General features: G+C 40.5%; 1 protein-coding gene and 1 long non-coding RNA gene across 4 annotated transcripts in view; both read left to right on the forward strand.

Moving 5' to 3' along the window:
- The window catches only part of LOC308076244 (uncharacterized protein), a 124,760-nt gene that overhangs the window by 60,538 nt on the left and 40,153 nt on the right, over positions 1-24,069 (forward strand). The gene's annotated exons all lie outside the window — the stretch shown is intronic.
- Positions 18,356-22,282, forward strand: LOC308076257. Its single transcript, XR_013932275.1, has 3 exons — positions 18,356-18,465; positions 20,929-21,082; positions 22,154-22,282. It is a non-coding gene; the product is annotated as an uncharacterized lncRNA (long non-coding RNA).

The raw sequence follows: 24,069 nt of genomic DNA on the forward strand, positions 1-24,069 counted from the left end.
TGATCCAGACAACTCTTGTTTTCTCATGATAATAAGTTGTTATCTCTGCCAGGCCAAAGACCTGTGTGTGTGTGTGTGTGTGTGTGTGTGTGTGTGTGTGCGTGTGTGTGTGTGTGTGTGTGTGTGTGTGTGTGTGTGTGTGTGTGTGTGTGTGTGTGTGCGTGTCTGTCTGCAGCTGTTCTCACAAACCACTGACCCAATCAGAATCAAACGTTTTGTGCACGCTGTCAGTTGGCCAAAGACACTCAAATCTTTCTAAAGGCCTCATGGTGGTGCTTTACCTTTAAGCCTTTACACTGTTTATGAAGGACATAAAATCTAAATGTATTTTGCCCTGGATTCCTTGGATAATGATACAACCATATATCACCATTTATGCCACGTCGGACGTCCCCAGCATTTTACATTTTCTCAAAACGCCCTTCATGTGATAAATAATATATAATGTTGAATTTTATATTCCATAATGAGCTAATTGGCTTCCACATTTTGTGAGGGGCCTTTTTTAACTAACCTGACTCCGCCAGATGGGGCGGTATTGGTAGTTGGTTGTAGGTCTAACCAATGGACCCTTCGCTAAACCCCACCCCAAAAGCGATTGTCCAATGCCAGCTTAGCAACCGTTGTTAGTCTGGCAAGCTTTCGTCACCTGCCATAGCTGTTAATGTTATTTCGCCCGCACACACACAATCATTTGCAACATAATAGCAAGAATAGGAATACCACGATAAAGCAATGGTGACTATGAACCACGTACACAAACCCGTTGGAGGCTGCTTTTCCCAAGCTGAAATCTGCACTTAAACTGCAAGGCTGCAAGGCTGTGTTGTTGAACACATACACAGCTTAAAGGGCAAGACCACTTTGGTAGAGGTTTGGGTTGTGTAGTTACCTTGCCATGATGTAACTCCAAAGGTGGGCAAGAAATAAAAAAATAATTGCTCCATTGATTAGAAATTGATAATTCAAAATATGCTCCTCATTGACTTACATTGTACGGTAAAACTGCTCTCAAAGTCACTCTTTTAGAACATAAACAAACGCAAACAAAGTTGATTCAGACAATATAGAACATCACCAAACCCACTACTGTTTCTTTTTTAAATAAAAATGTCAACTTCCTGTTGATTTTGCCATTTTTAATAATTAGAAAACCTGGACTGGATCCGCGGATCCGGATCCAGATCTTCAAATAGTAAAATCAACAGGAAGTTGACATTTTTATAAAAAAAAAAAAAACAGTAGTGGGTTTGGTGATGCTCTATATTGTCTGAATCAGCTAAGTTTGGGTTCATTTATGTGCTAAAAGAGTGACTTTGAGAGCTATTTTACCGTACAATGTAAGTCAATGAGGAGCATATTTTAAATGATCAATTTCTAATCAATGGAGCAATTATTTTTGATTTCTTGCCCACCTTTGGAGTTACATCATGGCAAGGTAACTACACAACCCAAACCTCTACCAAAGTGGTCTTACCCTTTAACGTCGGGAAAGTTACACGACTCACTCGCCCAGGTGGTGGTGTCAATAATAGGCTACTAATCACCGTAATCGTAACAAAATTCAGAATCACAGCGCTGCCTGTTTCGGATTCTGCACGTTAAAGTATATTCATTCATTTGTTTGTTATTAACTGCTACTGCAGTCTTACCCTGCGGTACATGACAATTCCTGTTACAGTCATGGATCAACTTCAACCTGGTGTTTTCACTTTCTCCATTTACGGTCCGTACATCTATATAAACGTTCAGATTTTAAATATAAAGTGCTTACCCCATGGCCACGGATGTTACAATTATGCACGGGACTCTCAAAAGTACCCGTATATTCTGTATTGTTCAATAAAAAGCATTTTAATCCGATCAGTGGCCATTTTCTCATAATGTATCAGAGTGCAATACACCTACCAACCGATAGGGTCACTCAGTTGAAAGCATATGGAGAAAATGGCCACCGATCAGAATAAAATGCTTTTTATTAAACAATACGGATGATACGGGTACTTCTGAGAGACCGTACATACATGTAACATCCGTGGCCATGGGATAAGCACTTTATATTTTAAATATGAAATTTTATGTAGATGTACGGGCCGTAAATGGAAAAAGTGCAAACACCAGGTTGAAATTCATCCATGACGGTCGTGACAGTCGACCGTCGTGTATCCATGGCTATTACTCCCTCTAACATTTCCCATGTTTTTAGTTTATTGAAATAATGTCACATTTGTCCAGTGCATAGCCTACTGCAGGCCTTGACTAGATTTAGAAGAGATTTCGAAGCTCTTGCTCCTGAAATGATCGATTATTTTTAAGGGGAAAAAAAGCCATCATTTAACATGCAAGTCAATGGGTGAGAAGCAGAGATTGCCAGGCGCTGCCAGGCCTGGGTGTGACTAACTTCACACCACCAGTCACAGAGTGGAGTGGGAGGGGCTTAGCGAAGGGTCCATTGCGTCCAGAACCATTCTTTTGATCTGGCAGATTCGTCTGGTCCCAGGCTACTATATTATATATATTACATATATAGTGGCTCTGGTATTATGGGCGTGTTAATGTAGTTGTTATGGATCATATTGAGCTGGAGTTGGACAAACTTAGCTTTCAGGGGTAGCCGCTTGTACTTGTATAAGTTAGTGACAAATAAAACCTTAATATGGACAATGATAATATGGAATATTCAATTGGACAGAGTTACCTATTCACTTTTTATGAATCCTTAATCATTCTACATACATTTATTTGTTAAGGTGGATGGTGGTGAGGTTTGAAAATCAATCCCTGAATGAATGTTTATTAACAGGATGGAACACCTCTCTAAACTATTGTCTCCCACTACCCATAATACAATGCATTGAAGTTTTCTCACCTTCTGCTTGAGCAGGTCCACAACAGACGAGGAGATACACCACTGGAGGGGGGGGGGGGGGGGGGAGAGAGAGAGATAGTCGAATTTTGAAAATATCTTTATTAACTTACTACAGGATACAACACTTCAGCAAAAATAGATTACTGTGCCTGACATTAATCAAAAAATATATATGATATTACAGCCCATGTTAAACCCCTCCCACAGCCCATGTTAAACCCCTCCCACAACCCATGTTAACCCCCACCCACAGCCCATGTTAAACCCCTCCCACAACCCATGTTAACCCCCACCCACAGCCCATGTTAAACCCCTCCCACAACCCATGTTAACCCCCACCCACAGCCCATGTTAAACCCCTCCCACAACCCATGTTAACCCCCACCCACAGCCCATGTTAAACCCCTCCCACAGCCCATGTTAAACCCCTCCCACAGCCCATATTAAACCCCTCCCACAGCCCATGTTAAACCCCTCCCACAGCCCGAGTTAAACCCCTCCCACAGCCCGAGTTAAACCCCTCCCACAGCCCATATTAAGTTGAACACCTCAAGATTGTCTACTGTTCTGTAATAGATGTGCTCAACCCTAAGTGGACTGGTGGCAGCCCGTCTTAGGGTTGAGCACATCTATTACAGAACAGTAGACTGGTAATAATAATAACAATAACAATAACAATAACAATAACAATAACAATAATAATAATAAACTTTATTTGTATAGCACCTTTCATGACATGAAATGCAGCTCAAAGTGCTTTACAGAGCAAGAATACAATTACAGAAAAACTAACTAATTTAACAATAAAGCAAAAAGAAAAGCAAAAGCATAAAACAACATTAAAACAAAAGCAAAAAAGGCAGTGAATCAGGCAGAACAGTGAGGACATGAATAACAACACAGAGATTTAAGAGTGAAGAAATAAGTCTTGAGCTGTGCTTTAAAGCTATCCACAGAGGCTGGCTGTCTTAGGTGTAATGGTGCTTTAAAGCTATCCACAGAGGCTGTCTTAGGTGTAATGGTGCTTTAAAGCTATCCACAGAGGTCTGTCTTAGGTGTAATGGTGCTTTAAAGCTATCCACAGAGGTCTGTCTTAGGTGTAATGGTGCTTTAAAGCTATCCACAGAGGTCTGTCTTAGGTGTAATGGTGCTTTAAAGCTATCCACAGAGGCTGTCTTAGGTGTAATGGTGCTTTAAAGCTATCCACAGAGGCTGTCTTAGGTGTAATGGTGCTTTAAAGCTATCCACAGAGGTCTGTCTTAGGTGTAATGGTGCTTTAAAGCTATCCACAGAGGTCTGTCTTAGGTGTAATGGTGCTTTAAAGCTATCCAAAGAGGTCTGTCTTAGGTGTAATGGTGCTTTAAAGCTATCCACAGAGGTCTGTCTTAGGTGTAATGGTGCTTTAAAGCTATCCACAGAGGTCTGTCTTAGGTGTAATGGTGCTTTAAAGCTATCCACAGAGGCTGGCTGTCTTAGGTGTAATGGTGCTTTAAAGCTATCCACAGAGGCTGGCTGTCTTAGGTGTAATGGTGCTTTAAAGCTATCCACAGAGGTCTGTCTTAGGTGTAATGGTGCTTTAAAGCTATCCACAGAGGTCTGTCTTAGGTGTAATGGTGCTTTAAAGCTATCCACAGAGGTCTGTCTTAGGTGTAATGGTGCTTTAAAGCTATCCACAGAGGTCTGTCTTAGGTGTAATGGTGCTTTAAAGCTATCCACAGAGGTCTGTCTTAGGTGTAATGGTGCTTTAAAGCTATCCACAGAGGCTGTCGTAGGTGTAATGGTGCTTTAAAGCTATCCACAGAGGTCTGTCTTAGGGGTAATGGTGCTTTAAAGCTATCCACAGAGGTCTGTCTTAGGTGTAATGGTGCTTTAAAGCTATCCACAGAGGCTGTCTTAGGTGTAATGGTGCTTTAAAGCTATCCACAGAGGCTGTCTTAGGTGTAATGGTGCTTTAAAGCTATCCACAGAGGTCTGTCTTAGGTGTAATGGTGCTTTAAAGCTATCCACAGAGGTCTGTCTTAGGTGTAATGGTGCTTTAAAGCTATCCACAGAGGTCTGTCTTAGGTGTAATGGTGCTTTAAAGCTATCCACAGAGGTCTGTCTTAGGTGTAATGGTGCTTTAAAGCTATCCACAGAGGTCTGTCTTAGGTGTAATGGTGCTTTAAAGCTATCCACAGAGGCTGGCTGTCTTAGGTGTAATGGTGCTTTAAAGCTATCCACAGAGGCTGGCTGTCTTAGGTGTAATGGTGCTTTAAAGCTATCCACAGAGGTCTGTCTTAGGTGTAATGGTGCTTTAAAGCTATCCACAGAGGTCTGTCTTAGGTGTAATGGTGCTTTAAAGCTATCCACAGAGGTCTGTCTTAGGTGTAATGGTGCTTTAAAGCTATCCACAGAGGTCTGGCTTAGGTGTAATGGTGCTTTAAAGCTATCCACAGAGGCTGTCTTAGGTGTAATGGTGCTTTAAAGCTATCCACAGAGGTCTGTCTTAGGTGTAATGGTGCTTTAAAGCTATCCACAGAGGTCTGTCTTAGGTGTAATGGTGCTTTAAAGCTATCCACAGAGGTCTGTCTTAGGTGTAATGGTGCTTTAAAGCTATCCACAGAGGCTGTCTTAGGTGTAATGGTGCTTTAAAGCTATCCACAGAGGCTGTCTTAGGTGTAATGGTGCTTTAAAGCTATCCACAGAGGTCTGTCTTAGGTGTAATGGTGCTTTAAAGCTATCCACAGAGGTCTGTCTTAGGTGTAATGGGAGTTTATTCCACGCCGTCGGCCCGTAGAAGCAGAATGCTGCTTCACCGTGTTTTTTTATATGTCATTGTGGTGGTCTGCTTTAGGGTTGAGGGTCTGTAATAGACTCAACCCTATGCCGGGCCACCACCAGTCTGTTCTGTAATAGACTCAACCCTAAGGCGGGCCACCACCAGTCTGTTCTGTAATAGACTCAACCCTATGCCGGGCCACCACCAGTCTGTTCTGTAATAGACTCAACCCTATGCCGGGCCACCACCAGTCTGTTCTGTAATAGACTCAACCCTAAGGCGGGCCACCGCACCGATTTTGGGCCGACTTGGGACTTGGGAAAGCGTTGGAAAGCGCCTGCTGCCGAAAATGTTTTGTCGGATATCGTCGTTCCGTCGGGTATACGTCCGTCGGGACCTCTATCGACGCCACGATGAGAAACCGAGCATGTTCAGTCCTTGGGCCGACCGGTACAGCTCTCGATAGCCGTGGGGTAGTGTCGTGTGAAGGGGGGGAGAGGGGGGTGAAGCCTCTGTAGAGCACCCTGATTGGCTGTTTAGCTTGTTTGGTCAGACAGGCTCCGTAGAGTAGATCTCTCATCTGCTACTACTGGTGCAGAAGCCTAAATAAGAGAGACATTTGCCACATTTGCCCGTCGCACATTTGAACTAGATACCATATTCTCAATCTCAACTCTCAATTCCTAAACCAATTGATCAACTCCAAAGCAAAGCAGTAGGCTACGATAGCGCAGAGATGCTCCGTGTTTGTGTTTTGGTCGAGCTGAGAGTGTTGCCAGATTCTGTGAGCGAAACAAGCGACGAGGTCTATGAAAACAAGACCAAAAGAAGCGATCAGTTTCACCACTTGAGCCCTACTGCATCAGCTATTTTCAAAAATAATCTTGAAGCCCAAATAAGCAACTACACTTCAGAAACAAGCCCAAACAAAAGCAACCAGCAACTGAATATTTACAAGCGACTTTACAGGAAAACATGCCCAAAGTCCCTTATAAAAAGCAGACTTGGCAACATTGGCAGGCCAGCCTGCCAGCGCAAACACATTTGCACAATAATGTGCACATCGGCCAACTGCTTCTGATGAACTAAATGGTAACTTTTGCCAACAGACTCCCAGTCTGTTGCAGTCTGTTGCAGTCTGAAGTAGAGCTTTAATCAGGCCTAAATATTTGAGCCATGCCCAACCCAGCCCGACAGAACGTCAGCCCGAGCCCGACCCAAAGCCTGTTACATAATTGACAAATTGGGTCTGACCCAGCCCGAAGCCTGACATTTATGAACAGCAGCCTTGTTCTCCTCCTGAAGAACAATTCTACCTTTTCACAACTAGCAGTTGCACTCATTTTGTTTTTTAAAGTGACTGTCCCACTCGGCAGTTAACTATTAGTTATGGATTTAACATTAATTTGGAATGAACGATGCCCTTGATGTGAGGTGGACAGAGTACTCGACCCCAGTACTTGAGTAAGAGTACAGATACTCCCTGGTTAAATTTACTCCACTACAAGTAAAAGTAGCTCAGTCAAAATGTTACTCAAGTAAGAGTAAAAAAGTAGTGTGTGTCTTTTAAATATACTTAAAGGGGTAGTTCACCCCCAAAATAACTTTTTTTCTATTGATTACTGACCATCTGGAGCCTTGAATTCATAGATATTTTTTTGTTTTTGTCACATTCCTAAGCCAATAATTTGATTATAATAAATGTGTCCCCATTGATTCCGGTAGGAGACACAAATGCATTTGTGTCTCCTACCGGAATCAATGGGGCTAAATTTATTATAATCAAATAATAAAGGAAGGAATGCGACAAAAACAAATAAATATCCATGAATTCAAGGCTCCATGGGGTGAGTAATCAATAGAAAAAAAGTTATTTGGGGGGTGAACTACCCCTTTAAGTAATCAAGAGTACATGCTTTTACAAATACTTAAGTACAAGCAAAAGTAAAAGTACATTTCTTATTTTTCAAATCAATTAATTGCTGTAATTTTTTACATTGATTGATTGATTGAAATTTTTATTAGGCAAAAATAATGTAAAACAACACAGTTACATTTATAATGCTTTTGTCTAAAAGGTCCGGCTTTTTTTTATCACAAGTCAAATTAGTGCTGCATTGGTTCAAACCGAGTAAACTAAAATAATATCTTTATAGCCTAGTGGTACAGCACAAAATAACCAAATAACTACAAAATATTAAATTTAAATATAAAATACAAAAAATACTAAATATTTTACTAAAATATGTCTAAAACCTCAGCAATTCCAATGCAACAAAATAATTCCCCTTCTAAGCAGTAGCAGTGATGTTAGGTTTTCAATCGAGGGTGCGTTTGTAAATTGCGCACCGGAGCGCACTCGCCTATTAGTTTGTATTGGCCAGTGCGCTCATTGCTGTATTTCCGAACGCACCCGTAGTTATAGTGGGTGCCAGCCAGGACCCAGGAGTGGTCATTTGAATGGGTCCCAGCCAGGGACATTTTGTGATTCTATGAGTCCTAATAAAATAAAAACGTTTCCCCATTCAGACTGTATGCCATATTGTCTGAATGAAAGGCATACAATTTTGGCATACTGTCATACTGAGTATAGCAAAATTGTATGCCTTTCATTGTTTTCAAGGCAAAAAACAAACCACGTTACCCTGCCTTTCATGAATATTCAAGGCAAAAAAGTACCATATGTCACTGCTATGTGCTAACTGCTAGCACCAATTCAAACTCCGCTGGAATTGATAGTTTTAAACTCTCTAAAGGGATCTAAAGTGTTATGTTTGCATCGACAAATCGTCTCTATCTACTTTAATGGATTATTTTTTTGTGAGCAGTTTACAACGTGAGCGATTGCACACACACACACACACACACACACACACACACACACACACACAGAGAGAACACACACACACATCCGTCCGGAGTGGACGCATCCATTGGAAAGACACTTTCTGACGAACCACAAATCATTTGACTAGAAATTGAAATTGAAAAGGAACTGAAATCTCAGCCATATGTATGTGTGTACCATACATGGAACTGCGATGTCATCAGAATTCTAAGTATTTGTCTCATCAGCGAGAACTGCACAGTGATGGTGAAGAAAGAGAACTTGCGGACAAACCACAAATCAATCATTTGACTAGACACAAATCATTTCCAGCAGACAGAGAACTGCGAAAAATTAATAAACTAAGGAACTGAAATTTCAACCATTTTTACCATACAGAAATTGCAATCATCAGTATGTTAATCCTAGAGGGGGCCCTTCTGTTCTAACCTTATTGAATTAGCACCCACATCACAAATGTGTTTCCTTGTGAGCTTGTAGATCGCTTTTCTTTTCTATAGATATATATGTATATACATATAGGTATATATGTATATACCTATATGTATAGGTATAGACACTGGCATAGACACTATGGCACATTACATTTAGCGCTAGTCATTTGGGTTTCAAAAATAAAATATTGATCAAAATGTCCATCACAAGCTGGCATGGTGATGACCCCTGCATACAACAATCTGGCCTTGAGTGGAAGGAGAACCAGGTTTATTTAAATACTGTGAGCTGATGACAGGCAGGTGTGTTAACTGAGGAGATTAGAGACTGAAAAGACATACATACACAGACATGCAGTGACCACTGAGACTATACATCAATAGAAACATAGCACTGACCACCGAGACTGTACATCTTTCTGGAGGCCGAAAGAGGAGCTAGTACCAGTTTCCCTGTAGACAGACGACTCACCCCCTCCTCTTTTTTGTACTTTTTTTGTATATAATTTTTATTTTTCCATGCTTCCCCCCCCCCCCCTTTTTTGTACATTTATTTTTTATTTTATTTTTTCCATGCTTCTTCTTTTTTTTGTACATAGTGGTATTTTTTCTGTATTATCTGTATTTTCATGTTGATTTTTGAACTGTTTGGTTGCTACTATATATGTCTATGAAATTAATTCAAGGACCCCAACGGAAACAAGTCCGCAAGGACTTTTTTGGCCGGACCTTTTAGACAAAAGCATTATAAATGTAACTGTGTTGTTTTACATTCTTTTGCCTAATAAAATTTTCAATCAATCAATACATATGGTGAACATATTCTGAATCCCCAAAAAGAGGACACTCTATCAGGCACGAATATATATATATATATATATATATATATATATATATATATATATATATACACACACACATATATATATATATATGCTTTATCCTCTGTTTGAATTGAAAATTCAGATATCAAAATAATATCATTATATCATTTACTCAAATATACTCTATAATAGTTGTGTATTTATTTAAAGTATGCCTCTTGACTTATGTATGAATATACAGCTTTGTAACAAAATAAAATAATATCTCTCTCTTAAGAAAAAGAGAGGTAGCCCATTCTTCAAACCACCATATCTTCTGCTTTGCAGTGGTGTAAAGTAACTAAGTACAAGTATTTCCAATTTTCAGTACTTTTACTTTTACTCCACAACATCTCAGAGACAAATATTATACTTTTATTCCACTACAATAATTTGAAAACTTTAGTTACTAGTTACATAAATAAACCACCCCAGTGAGCCATAGTCGGCTATAGATATCCGTCTAAAACAGGGTTATAACTGATCTAACAGTGAAAGCCTTTTCCACGTCTAGGCTTAGCCTAGAATAGATGTTGATTAGCTGTTTTTAAGCGTCTATATATAGACCGTCTATATACAGTATAGCCGTAGAAATTGTTTTTTCAATCAAGTATTTTTTTTTTGATTAGCTGTTTTATAAGGGTCTATATATAGACCGTCTATATACAGCCGTTGAAATTATGTTTTTTCAACATCTAGGCTTAGCCTAGATGTTGATTAGCAGTTTTTTAAGTGTCTATATAGACCGTCTATATATAGCCGTTGAAATGACGTTTCAACTTCTACGCTAAGGCTAGCCGTTGAAAAAACATTCACTTTTAGACCAGTTATGAGTTATGACCTGGATTTAGCCTAGCCGTTTAGACGTATTTTAGAGCCCGAAAAATGCTCAGTGGAACTTCAGCCCTATATACATTTCGGCCATTTGAAAATAGACGATCTACAAGCTCACTTGTAGATCTGCTATAATCCACCGGGACAACTGGGCACTAGGGACATGTGTGCACTTAAATTAGGATTTGTGTTAGCATGCTGCTTTGTTGTTGGTAAGTGATATTTAACCCACTGTTCTTTAAACCCCCAAACACAACACAACAATGAGGTCAAAAGTACAATATACGACTTTATTTGCCAAAATAGTACTGAGGTCAAAAGTACATAGAGTTTCAAAGTACAATATAAGAGTGTATTTGCCAAAATAGAAGTACTGTTAAAAAATAGGGGGAAAATGGGAAAATTGTAAAATACCAAAATTAATTAAGGATACCAAATAATTGTCAAATGATCAATGTTAAGATAGAGAAAACATAGCTAAACAGTACTATAAATGATAGAAGAAAATACAGTAACCTACTGTTAAAAAAATAGAACAGTACTATATAATGAGGGGGGAAATGGAGATTAATAGTAGCCTTCTGTTAACAAATTAGGGGGAGAAAAATATCCCATAGCTAAACAGAACTCAATAAAATCATAGAAAAAAACAAACAGAGACTATTTAGTACGCATAGGGCCAGTCAATCCACTAGCCTGCTTAAGCATTTGCCAGGCAGTCAGCTGTTTTGGCAAATAAACTCTTATATTGTACTTTGAAACTCTGTTATAATGTACTTTTGACCTCAGTACTATTTTGGCAAATAAACTCTTCTATTGTACTTTTGACCTTGTTGTTGTGTCGTGTTTGAGGGTTTAAAGAACAGTGGGTTAAATATCTCTTACCATCAACAAAGCAGCATGCTATGTTAAGTTAAAAAACACGAATCCTAATTCAGGTGCCCAGTTGTCCAGGTGCCCACATGTCCCATAGTGCCCACATGTCCCTAGTGCCCAGTTGTCCAGGTGCCCACATGTCCCTAGTGCCCAGATGTCCAGGTTCCCAGTCGTCCCAAAAATATGGTGCCCAGATGTCCCTAGTGCCCACCTGCCTTGTATTCGCTGTGAGGACCTTCTATGATAGGAGTAGACCTCCAAACTTTAAGCACACTTCATGTAACGGGAGCATAAACTCCTGTTTAAAATAATTAATTAACAATAAGTTCATGAACTTGGATTAAGAAGATTGCTAGTGAGATAATCTCAGGTTAACTAATGTTACATCTAATCCTCAGAACCAGATATTTGTAGTTTATTTTCAGCCTGAGCTCCCTATTGCTCAGATAAAAACACTAAACGACTCCTGCAGCACTTTAATAACCTGGTTTGGTAACAAAATAGGGATTTCTGTCTCATTACAGTATATGTAAATGAGTGCAAAGCAGAGTAATCAGAGTAAAATAAGATATAAAGTACTCACATGATGTTAGATAGGTTGATGCAGATGTCATCTTGATAAACTGACTGACTGACACTGAGAGCTAAGTGGTTTGTCTTTTATACTACTCTGCCCCTCTGCTTCTAGTGATCCATTTCCTTTATGGTTTAATGCTCAGCCACACACATGCACACGCACGCAGGCACGCAGGCAGGCAGGCAGGCAGGCAGGCAGGCAGGCAGGCAGGCAGGCAGGCAGACAGACAGACAGACAGACAGACAGACAGACAGACAGACAGACAGACAGACAGACAGACAGGAGTGCGGATAATTACATCAGTAATTTATTGAATTTAATAGATTCATTTAAATCAATGTATTCATTCTAATACATTTTTATGTTGTGGATGGCCTTATAATGTCATGCTATATGAATAAATAGGCTACAACACAGTTGACCTGGTGATGTAATAAATGAGCTACTGTACATTTATGTACAGAGAACTCTACAGTTACTGTGGGTTCAATCTGGGAACCCATCGCCAAATGAAAAGGAAAAACAAAACCTCTTTAAACGCAGAGCAGAATCTGTTCTTGAGAGATTACTGTGGGTTTGACTTGTGGAGGCCTCAGGTAGCCTGTAAATATGACTCAACACTGACACCTAGTGGTAGAATACCTACAGACATATTACATCAGTTGGTAAATAATGTTTATGAATATAATTATGATGATTCACCAGATTACTTCAGACAACACTGTGAGATTATCAAAGGTACAATCTCATCTCTTAAAGGTGGTGTAGGCCTTCTGTAAACAAAATCTTTATTTTAAATTACTGTTAAATAGCTCTGATAATCATTGACTATTGATAAAGAGAAAATACATTTTCATGTCGGGATACCAGAAAGAGGAGAAAGAACAGAATACAGCCCGGATCAAACACGTGTTATTGAAAGCGGAAGAAATTGGAACAAGAGTTCTCTCTCCTGATTGGATAAAAACTGGTATCCTGGCCTAGAAATGTATTTGTGATTGCTATTGAGTTTTAACAAAAAAACTAAAACAAACAAACAAATACTAGTTCACATCTCATTTAACTCTGTTGGTCATAAAGTTTAGAAATGTATTCAATGTTCCAGAACGTGATAAAACAGCAGAGCAACTGCGACATCTACTGTATCATGATACATTACATTTGACTCATTTAGACAGTAGGCTAATATAACATCAACACTATATACAGATGAAGGGGCTATTTGGATGAGGGGAGACATGTGGCACGTGTGAGCCGTGGATTTTTTTGTTTTTGAGTGAGATTATTGTGATTAATGTTTTGATAAAATATTTCTTCTGGATGCCACAGCAGAACCTCTTTCCCAAATTTTTCACATGGGTCTTTTATAGCGCCACCAGGAGGCCGATTTGTGCAAAACATATTTTTTGACAGTAGCCTACTCCTACAGATTTTGTCCAAAAATTCCGCAAATCGGTACTGTAACGACCTGCGAAGTCTAAACCAGATATGCCACAGTAGTCTGGCTATATTCGATAGTTTCGTCAAAGACTTAACCCTTCCCAAAGCATAATGGGACTATGCCTAAACAAAAATACCCCAGGTCGAGTGTAGCTGTGAAACTATGAGTATTCATAGACACTGCGCACACACACTCACCCATGGTCCACGGTGAGGAAGTTCAACCCACAGGTCCCTTGAAGAATTCAACTCTTACGACTTCTCTCATAGGAAAATGAGTTTTATTTTAAAACTCAAAGTGATACAGGGTATGGCAATAGTATAAAATAAAAAAAAAAGAGAAAGATAACATTTCTGGTAAAACAGACATCAGACCCCCAAGCTCTATCTCCGCGTCCTCAATCTAAGGTGCCCGGCACAGACAGAAAAATATCCCCGGATTAACTTAATTCAACCAAGATACGGGCTTGCCTAGAATTCTTGTTTGAATGTTAAATCTGGATAATATTCCTCAATTCCTGCGACCTACACGGTCATTGACAAACACATCCCCAGAATCAGATCTGGAAATAATCTATCATTTCCCATGCAATAAGGCTACCTAAGATAAAGTGACCCAGCAATCGGTAATGCTAGGAGCTGACAAAATTCTCTGTTTATTCAACCAGATTATGGGCAATGCCAAGGTCCCAGTCGAATACAGCAGAATCCACTATCGCTCCCCGCAACCTCGTTGCAGTCTGGTCACCAAGACAATCTGAAAGGAGAGAGCCCAATAGAATATTGGGGGGGAGGAATATGGGAGAAGCTCCGTACATACAAGGCTATGTCCCTCGCCCGATCGTAAGTCGGGGGAACATTCTAACACCTCATACGCACACCAGGCTCCTCTACCAACCAACCCCCGAACAGAATTATACAGCAGTATTTATACAATTTGATTACATCAGACAAGCCTAATATGGCCTTCCTTCCCCAAAAGTCCCCCATTGCAACTAACACCATACTGTATATAGCAACGAGTCATAACATACAGTACGTTGTCAGAAACAGCAAGTCATTGATAAGAGGAAGTTATGGTGTAGGCCGTTCTGATGCAATCATGTCTGGCGGACCTCGGCCCGCTCATCTTCATCATGGTGAACAGGATGTGGGTCAGATCCACACCCACGAAGACCCAGTCTCCTCGACAATGTACACAGTGGCCCTCATTTATCAACGCAGCTTATAAACCGGCTTATATTTTTCCATATATTCGGCCGTACACCAACGTCGAAGTCACATTTATCAACGAATCCTACACAGCTGATCCGAGCCTACATTTGGTCCCAGGCTTGATAAATGTCACGGCTGGAACCTAGCGTCATTTAAATAACACGCCTCAAGCTTGTTTTAAACTCTAATAAAACTAAATGCATAGTTTTTACTAGGTCTCCAGATTTAAATCCCTTTACGGGTATTTATACTCTGAAAGGTGAACTAATTGAGCTGGTCACTTCTTATAAGTACCTGGGCATTTGGCTAGATGCCAAGTTCTCATTTAAGGTTCATATTGAGAACCTAATTAAAAAACTAAGAGGACAAATAGGTTTCCTTTATAGAAACAGGTCATGCTTTTCTTTTTCCAGCAGAAAGACTATAATTCAATCTGTAATAATGTCTGTTTTTGACTATGGGGATATATTGTATATGCATGCTTCACTCTCCACACTGAAGCCTCTTGATGCAGTCTACCACAGTGCCCTGCGTTTTATTACTGGCGATGATTATCTTACCCATCACTGTATTTTATATGATAAAGTGGGATGGCCATCTCTCACAGTACGTAGAGAGCAACATTGTATTTTATTTATTTATAAGGCCTTGTGTGGAAAACTTCCTTTGTACCTATCCTCGCTTCTGAAACCTAAAGTTACAGGTCATTCAACACGTTCACAAACCCATATTAGATATACCAGTCCTCGTAAGAGCAGTGAACAAGGAAAGACTGCTTTTATGTATTATGCTCCACACAAATGGAACAAACTTCAGGATACTCTGAAACTGGTGCGATTGGTCTCAATTGAGACATTTAGGGTGCTTCTCGAGGACACACTACATAGTGATTGTACCTGCTTCATGTAACTCTATGCTTATTTGCATCTGTGACACTGTAATATGACTCAAATGTTTGTTATTGTTTTTCATTATGTATGTATTGTATTTTATATGCTGTCATCAGGGCGTCCTTGAAAAAGAGAGCTTGCTCTCAACGGGCTTCCCTGAATAAATAAAGAAAAAAAAAAAAAAAAAAAAAAAACTCAAAACGCCCCGATTTTACGACATGAAGAAGGACCAGAATACGACCAAAGACATCAAAAGCCAATGAGAAAGAGTTTCCCCCGCCTGCCTCGCCACACACGCACACGCACACGCCCCCCCCCTCTCTCTCTCTCTCTCTCTCTCTCTCACACACACACACACAAACACACACACACGCCCGCCCAGCTGTGTTTTTCATGTATTGTAATCCGTACCGTAGCGGTACAATCTTTGTCACGTAGGCTTGTAGCCTACATGAATGACATATTATGATACCAATCACATCGCCATGAATACCGAGCAGTGCACAAGCAGTCATGTAGGATAATATTCCCCGTGAGACGGCAGTGGTTTCGGTCCGTCCCGTTAATAAGAGATTGGAGCGTCGGGTTTATATCCTTAACCCATCCAGGTTGTAGTCTTCAAAACTCTCTATGACATAACTCCATAACATAGGACAAGCTACTGTAAGTTTGTACACCTCACTGTCCATGAAAAGATCGTCGGCAGTCCCGACCGCGGGACTCCCGAGTCCCGACGCAAAAGCGCTCGTATATTTTGAAAATAGCAGATCTACAAGCTCACAACGCGCCGTTTTTGAGCTTGCAGATCTGCTATTTTAAAATAGCCAATGCAACTGAATGACTGTTAAAGCAGTTTGTTTAAATTACTTTATAAAATGTTATATTTTCACAGGGATTATTTATTAGTGTAGATATACATTTAGGAGTGGATTATGTGTCCAGATGCCTGTCAGACAGTCAGACAATGCTGCTCCGCAGGTCTAGAATGGAATAAACGGGCGCAGCCAACGTCAACAACTGCCCAGACAGCACCCAGCGTCGCTGCGACGTCAGAATAAGAGCGTCATATCGCCGACACATCGCGTTCCATTTCTGTGCATAGCGTGGGTGTTGCTAGGGGATCGGCAGAGCGACTTATTTTCCCAGCGTTGGCTATGTAGGGGCTATGTTGCTGCTACATCGGTGCTATGTCGCGTTCAACAGGATGGATTTTAATCAAAATTAAATAGTTGCTCACTTGCCTGCCACGCCACAGGGAGGAGCTAACCTCGCGTCACCAGTCTTGGGAGGAGCTGTGAACCACTCCCACTTTACTACTCAGAGCCCAGCTGGTGTTATGAACAACAACAGCACGTTCTCCGGCCGAACAGGAGGACCGGCCGTCGTTTCTCCTCATTTCAGCTGTTTAAAACAGGTTTGTAATGTAAAACATCACAGTTATGCACTAGAAATAGTTTGGATATGTTCTAAACTTCATAATTTAATCGATGATATGTCAAATATGTTTATATTTTTGACGTTATATTGAGCTGAAAACTTCAGTTCTGTTAGTAAAGTAGCCTACGTCACGCTAGACTACACTACACAGGGCGGTACCTGGTCTATGGCTACACATGTTTTTCTATTTAATATTCGACTCATTGACAGCTTATTTTTTAAGATAATGGTTGTTATGACCCTGAGGTCATAATGTATGTAATGACTATATGTTTTAATCTTCTATGTATAGGTTTGTATATGCCCTGTGTGTGTGTGTCTGTGTCTGTGAGAGTGATGGGCTGCAGGTGTGTCTAGCTGATTGTGTGAGTAAGTTTGCAGGGAGCTGATTGGTTCCAGCCTTGGGAGAGGGAAGTTAAAAGGCCTGCTTTCCACAGCTCCTGGGGGCTCTCCTCTCTCCAGTTCCAGCAAGACTGCCAGCCAACCTATTAGACATGTTTGTTAGGAGTTATTGTGTACATTTTAACAGCCTTGGGTTTCGTACGTGTGGGTACTTCTTATGTTCTTCAGGTTCTAGTGTTCTTCAGGTTCTAGTGTTCTCCAGGTTCTTATGTTCTACAGGTTCTTTAGGTTCTTATGTTAAGTTAGTTTGTTTATTGTTTTGATGTAATGCCCACCCCGAAGTAACTGGCTTTTAATAAAAACCCATAAAAAGGCTGCGAACTCTTGTTGCTGGTGGTCCTTTGGAGCTGGAAAGAGGGGGGTCTCACTTGTTATGTTGCGCCCTTAAGGTTCCCCTAGGCCGGGGCGTAACAATGGTTCAAAATGACACATTTATTGTACCTTACACATGAGGAAAAGAGTGCCAGGCTTAGCTTATAGTGTGCTCCAAGTCCTAGCCCTGTTTGGAACCTCATTCTGTACGAAAGCTATCGTAGAGAGTGAGGGTCACTGTGTGTATATATTTGGCCTTGAGAGAGAGGTGTGTGTGTACTAACCTGACATGTTGGAGATGATTCTTGAACAAATTGAATGATAAATAAATGGTTATTTATTTATTTGTTATGTATGTATTTTTATGTGATGTCTATCTGCTCTGTTTTTGTTTGATTGTTTATAGGCATTTTTTTAAACACAAGAGCCATACTGTTGTCATGTTTTATATAATTGAAATTTTGAAAAAAGAAGGGGGAAAAAAGGAAGATAGATTGGTACTGGTACAGAACTAGTATTATCTGTTAAAACTGTTATTGTGTGTCATGCTTGGTGCCTTTAGATTTTTGGCTGATGGCTGCTGGGACTGATTCTGTTACCTATGAACTACAAATGAGACACATGACCAGACAAGACCACGGACATACAGCCAGTGACCGGTGACCACAGGGCACGAGGGATCCAGGCTGAGAAAGTATGCTGTGCATATGGTACGTTCAAAGTGACTCTGTATCTCTTGTACATTCTTGTGTCTTTCATTACACCAGACTTCACCACCCTAGACTTCACCAGTGACTATATAGACGCCTGAAAGGAGGAGTTCACCCAAAAAATGACTTATTTTCTATCAATTGCACACCCTATGAAGCCTTGAATCCATGGATTCTTTTTTGTTTTTGTCGCATTCCTAAGCTAATTATTTGATTCCTGTCTCCTACCGGCTAATGTATCCGGTAGGAGACACAAAGTAGATTATTTGTGTCTCCTACCGGAAATACACACGGTCATCAAATTATTGTCTTAGGAATGCCACAAAAACAAAAATAAATCCATGAAATCAAGGCTTCATATGGGGTGTGTAATTGATAGAAAATAAGTACTTTTTTGGGTGAACTCCTCCTTAACAGACTACGTCACACTAATAAGTACCAGTATGTGCACGCAGGCCGGCACCAACTGAACCCCACCGCTCATAAGATGTGATGTAAAAGTGGTCACAGCCTCACGTGTAAAAATGCATCCCATCAAACTTTCAGGTGCTGTTTTTCTCCCAGTATGGAGGAAGAATGCTTAGGATTTTTACTGTGATCTCTCGCTCTTGAAATATATAATCCTTGGTTTCTGTTGTGTGTAAACAATAATAGCAATTCAAAACAGTTGTCCCCCAAACCCCACCTCCAGTGGCTGTCATAAGAACGGAGGGAGCTAGACCGGGAGCCAGGCCCAGCCCTCAGGATGTTCTCTGCTAACTTTTTTTCACTATTATTTCCTGTTAGCAGTTAGCATATACCTTGGGCCATCACAAGTTCATACTGAACACCCCCAACTCGGGGCCGTTTGGTCTCAGGGGCCGCAAAACCCCTTTTTGGGGTGAAATTAATGTTAATGGCAATATTAATTTACTAAAATTACATAAATTGTCTTACACATATGAAATTCGGCATGGACTATCCTGACACATAGGGGTAAGTAGCAAAATAGGATTCTGGTGCTTGCTACCATTGTATTTTTAAATATGACCTACAACATCCCCAGAAACACACACACAAAAACTGTCCGCTTGACAAATAACAACAAAGATTATTAATTTCCAGCACTTTATGGTGAATATCACTGCCTCACTTGTATATAGAAAACCTCCCATGTCCCTAAGCTTCAATTTGAGCCCAAGATGACCTTTGTATCTTGAAAATTACTCTTTCTGTAGCCAAAATTCTGCACTATACATCAAATCGGAGAAAATTTAATATTCAGTCATATTAGAGGCCCTAGGAGGGGTCCACGTGCGATTGCTTATTATTTATTTTTCTAGTTTGGATTTTTGGCATCCATAGGACCTCTAATATAGGGATTTTGATCATACCAAGAAAAAAAGGGGTCCAAAGTGTTTTTTTCAATGTTTTATTACCCCTATGAGACCCTAGGAGGGGTCGACGCGCAATCGCGCGTCGACCCCTCCTAGGGCCTCTACTATGACTGAATATTCAATTTTGATGTATAGTGCAGAATTTTGGCTACAGAAAAAGTAATTTTCAAGATACAAAGGTCATCTTGGGCTCAAATTGAAGCTTATGGACATGGGAAGTTTTGTATATACAAGTGAGGCAGTGATATTCACCATAAAGTGCTGGAAAATAATCATCTTTGTTATTTGTCAAGCGGACAGTATTTTCTTTGTGTTTCTGGGGATGTTGTAGGTCACTTTAAAAATACAATGGTAGCAAGCACCAGAATCCTATTTTGCTACTTACCCCTATGTGTCAGGATAGTCCATGCCGAATTTCATATGTGTAAGACAATTAATGTAATTTTAGTAAATTAATATTGCCATTAACATTCATTTCGCCCCAAAAAGGGGTTTCGGGGCCCCTGAGACCAAACGGCCCAGAGTTGGGGGTGTTCAATATGAACTTGTGATGGCCCAAGGTATATGCTAACAGGAAATAGTAGTGAGATCATGGCACCAGAACCTGCTCTTGCTCGCGCAGCTGCAGCCCGTCCGTCCCGTGAAGGTGTCGCGCGCAGAGAACGTCTGAGAACAGCAGACCTCCAAGCTCACAACGGTCTCATCCGCGACGTGGTTGTGAGCTTGTATGTCAGCTGTTCGACGCGCAATACCGTTGCGGGGTGAAGTACATATCATATGTCTCACTAGGACGCACCTCACTAGCCAACACACAAGAGGGGGTTGAATGAACTAAAACCAGTGCACCCCAAAACAGCAGGTTTGGCAATCTGTTGGGAATAGATTACATGAAGCAGTCACCTGTGCCTCCAGTGTCAATGTTTGTTAACAAATAATTGGTCTATACTACACTGACTACTTATATTTACACATCAAAATGTAAACTTTGTTCAATTGTAAACTTTTGTTGTATTGCCAAGTGTTTTTTTTTCTTTTCCCATCTTTTTTTTTAATATTTTTTTTGGGTCTTTTCTGACTTTATTTATAGGTATAGTGGAGAAGGACAGGAAAAAAAAATTGAGAGATGGGGAGAGACGTGCAGTAAAGATCGTCGGGAACGGGACTCGAGGCCTCCCATCTTCTTTTTAAGCAGCTCTGCCAACACCAGACATTTCTGAGACTTGTATCCCAACAACCTGAATGTGAGTTTTTAACTTTTATGCTTTTTTATTCAATGGTGTCCTCTTTGTAGCTTTAGACTGAAGACTATCTATTCCACTGTACATTTGTAATAATTATCCTCTCATGCTGGCATGGCCAGCATGTTACCTATGCAGGATATGCAGCTAGCGGCAGGCGACCACGGCATGAGGGGACTTAAGCAGCTCAGCCAACACCAGACACTTCTGAGACTTATCAGTGATCACCCAACACCTAAATGTAAGTTTTCAATTTGTATCTTTTTTTTATTCAACGTGTCCTCATTGTAGCTAATTATGAAGACTATGTATTCCACTGTACATATGGAATAAGTATCCTCCCAGGTACATGCCGGACATGTCAAATATGCTGGTGACAGCCCCTCCCCACACCTCAACACCAGGTATACTTAAAGAAAGGCTATGTTGATTAACTCATACTCTCATAGTCCCTAATCCCCTGAAGCAAGCCCATTTTATGACCATGCATGCACCTCATGGTACACTAGTACCTCAAAGGCATTAAAAGCAAAACTTCAGACCTCTCAAAACAAACTGATCAGGTTACTACTAAACCTCAAACCTAGGACTCGCCTAACCCCTGCTCATTATACTATAGGGTGGGATGGCTCAGGGTAGAGGACAGAGTACAGCAACTTGCAATGGGCCTGGTCTTCAAGATACTCAAGGGATCATTGAGCCCATGTACCTGTCTAACTGCTTCAACAACATGAGAGACACATGCAGGCACAACACCAGAAGGAGCTCCACTGAACTCGTTCAACCCAGATTCGGCACAAACTTGGGGTTACATTTGTTCTGTTATACCACCAAAATGTGGAATGCCCTACCAACACCCATCAAAAAGTGAAACTCCGTACCCTCCTTCAAAACCGCCATAAAGAGCACTGCAATTTGCAACTGGTCCTAGACAAGTCTTCTAAGCTTGACACCAGAAATGTATTCAATTAATCAAAATAGCTTGATACGGTAATGTCAATCTTTACAGCAGCTATAAGTATAAATGTCAAACCACATAACATTGAATTTATTTCATTGCGTTTTCCGCTGTAGATCTTGAAAGTACTCTCTACTGCACATCAAGAGCCAGAACAAGCACAAGGTATCTATCTATATGTATAGATTCAAATATTGTTTATGTTGACTGTTTTTGTTTTTGTTTTCTCACATGCATTATCAGGCCAAAAACTAAATATGCTCTAGGCCCTCTTGAAGAAAACGGCACAGGGCTAACAATCTGTAGAGCTGGAAAGTGTTAAACTGTATTTTGTATTCAACATTGGGGCCATATTCCGATTTGAAAAGAAAATCCCTATCACACAAAGATCTCTGAGGGGTCCTAAAATTGCCTGTGATTTTTGACATTTGTGACATTCTGCATAATGAGTAGGCTACTTTTACTTATGGTACTTTAAGTACATTTTGATGCCAATACTTTTGTACTTGTACTCAAGTACTGTACTTGTACTCAAGTACATTTTGAATTCCGGACTTTTACTTGTAACAGAGTACTATATTGCAGTATTGATACTTTTACTTAAATAAAAAATGTGAGTACTCTTTCCACCACTGGTGTTGTGACACTGCACTTTTTGGACTTGTTTTATTTGTATATACTGCTCTGTATATTATGATATTTGCACTGAAAATTACATACATAAAGAAAAAGGTTTCGTACAAAGTTTTGCTAAATATTTCTTTGTTGAAATGACAGGGAAAAGGGTATTGTGAATTAAGTAGAATTTTGCAGAACAATTTGAAAAGGTATAGTAAGAAAATGTGTCATTTCTATGCAGTGGGCTAAACAATGGAAAACTATTACTGTTTCACTAACTTATATTTAAATATCCAGTAAGAGACCAAAGACATTTTAATGTATATTTATCATTATCTGAAAGGCTTCCATTACCCGGTACAGCAGGTAAGGACTGTTTTAATAAATGATAGTATTCATTTTAGATTTTTTGGAAAATGTAACCATCATAAAACAATGTTTGCACATGTAGAGTAGTGTAGAATGGACAGCGTGAGAAGAGAGGATAAAGAGAGGACAAGGAGAGAATGAGGGGATGAAGAGGAGAGGGTGAAGGGAGGTTAAGCGTTGAACCGTCGGGATTAAGATCGCACAGAGATAGCAGCGATGTCGCCGCAAAAGCGGCCAGCGACGTCGCGGAGACGTCTTCCCAGTGAGCAAACGCTCCCCACGCGACATAGCCCCTACAATGCTACAGAGGGATGTGGGCATAGGCACTACATCGGCGCTATGTCGCTGTGCTGTCTGGGTGGTCTCGACCAGACGTGAGATCTCAGCGTACGGTAGGATGAAGCCCACGTCAGGATATAATGATAAATGCCGAAAGGTGCGGTGATCTCGCCCTACGCCCATTATTTGGGCTGCACGCGTTGATAAATGAGGGCCAGTGGCCCTCATTTATCAACGCGGCTGCGCCCGTTTATTCCATTCTAGACCTGCGGAGCAGCATTGTCTGACTGTCTGACAGGCATCTGGACACATAATCCACTCCTAAATGTATATCTACACTAATAATTAATCCCTGTGAAAATATAACATTTTATAAAGTAATTTAAACAAACTGCTTTAACAGTCATTCAGTTGCATTGGCTATTTTAAAATAGCAGATCTGCAAGCTCAAAAACGGGTCGCATCGCGACGCGTTGTGAGCTTGTAGATCTGCTATTTTCAAAATATACGAGCGCTTTTGTGTCGGGACTCGGGAGTCCCGCGGTCGGGACTGCCGACGATCTTTTCATGGACAGTGAGGTGTACAAACTTACAGTAGCTTGTGGAGTATGTTATGGAGTTATGTCATAGAGAATTTTGAAGACAACCTGGCTGTGTTAAGGATATAAACCCGACGCTCCAATCTCTTATTAACGGGACGGACCGAAACCGCCGTCTCACGGGGAATATTATCCTACATGACTGCTTGTGCACTGCTCGGTATGGG

The sequence above is a fragment of the Gymnoscopelus braueri genome, assembly GCF_963280865.1.
Source record: "Gymnoscopelus braueri genome assembly, chromosome: 20".
Classification (NCBI taxonomy): domain Eukaryota; kingdom Metazoa; phylum Chordata; class Actinopteri; order Myctophiformes; family Myctophidae; genus Gymnoscopelus; species Gymnoscopelus braueri.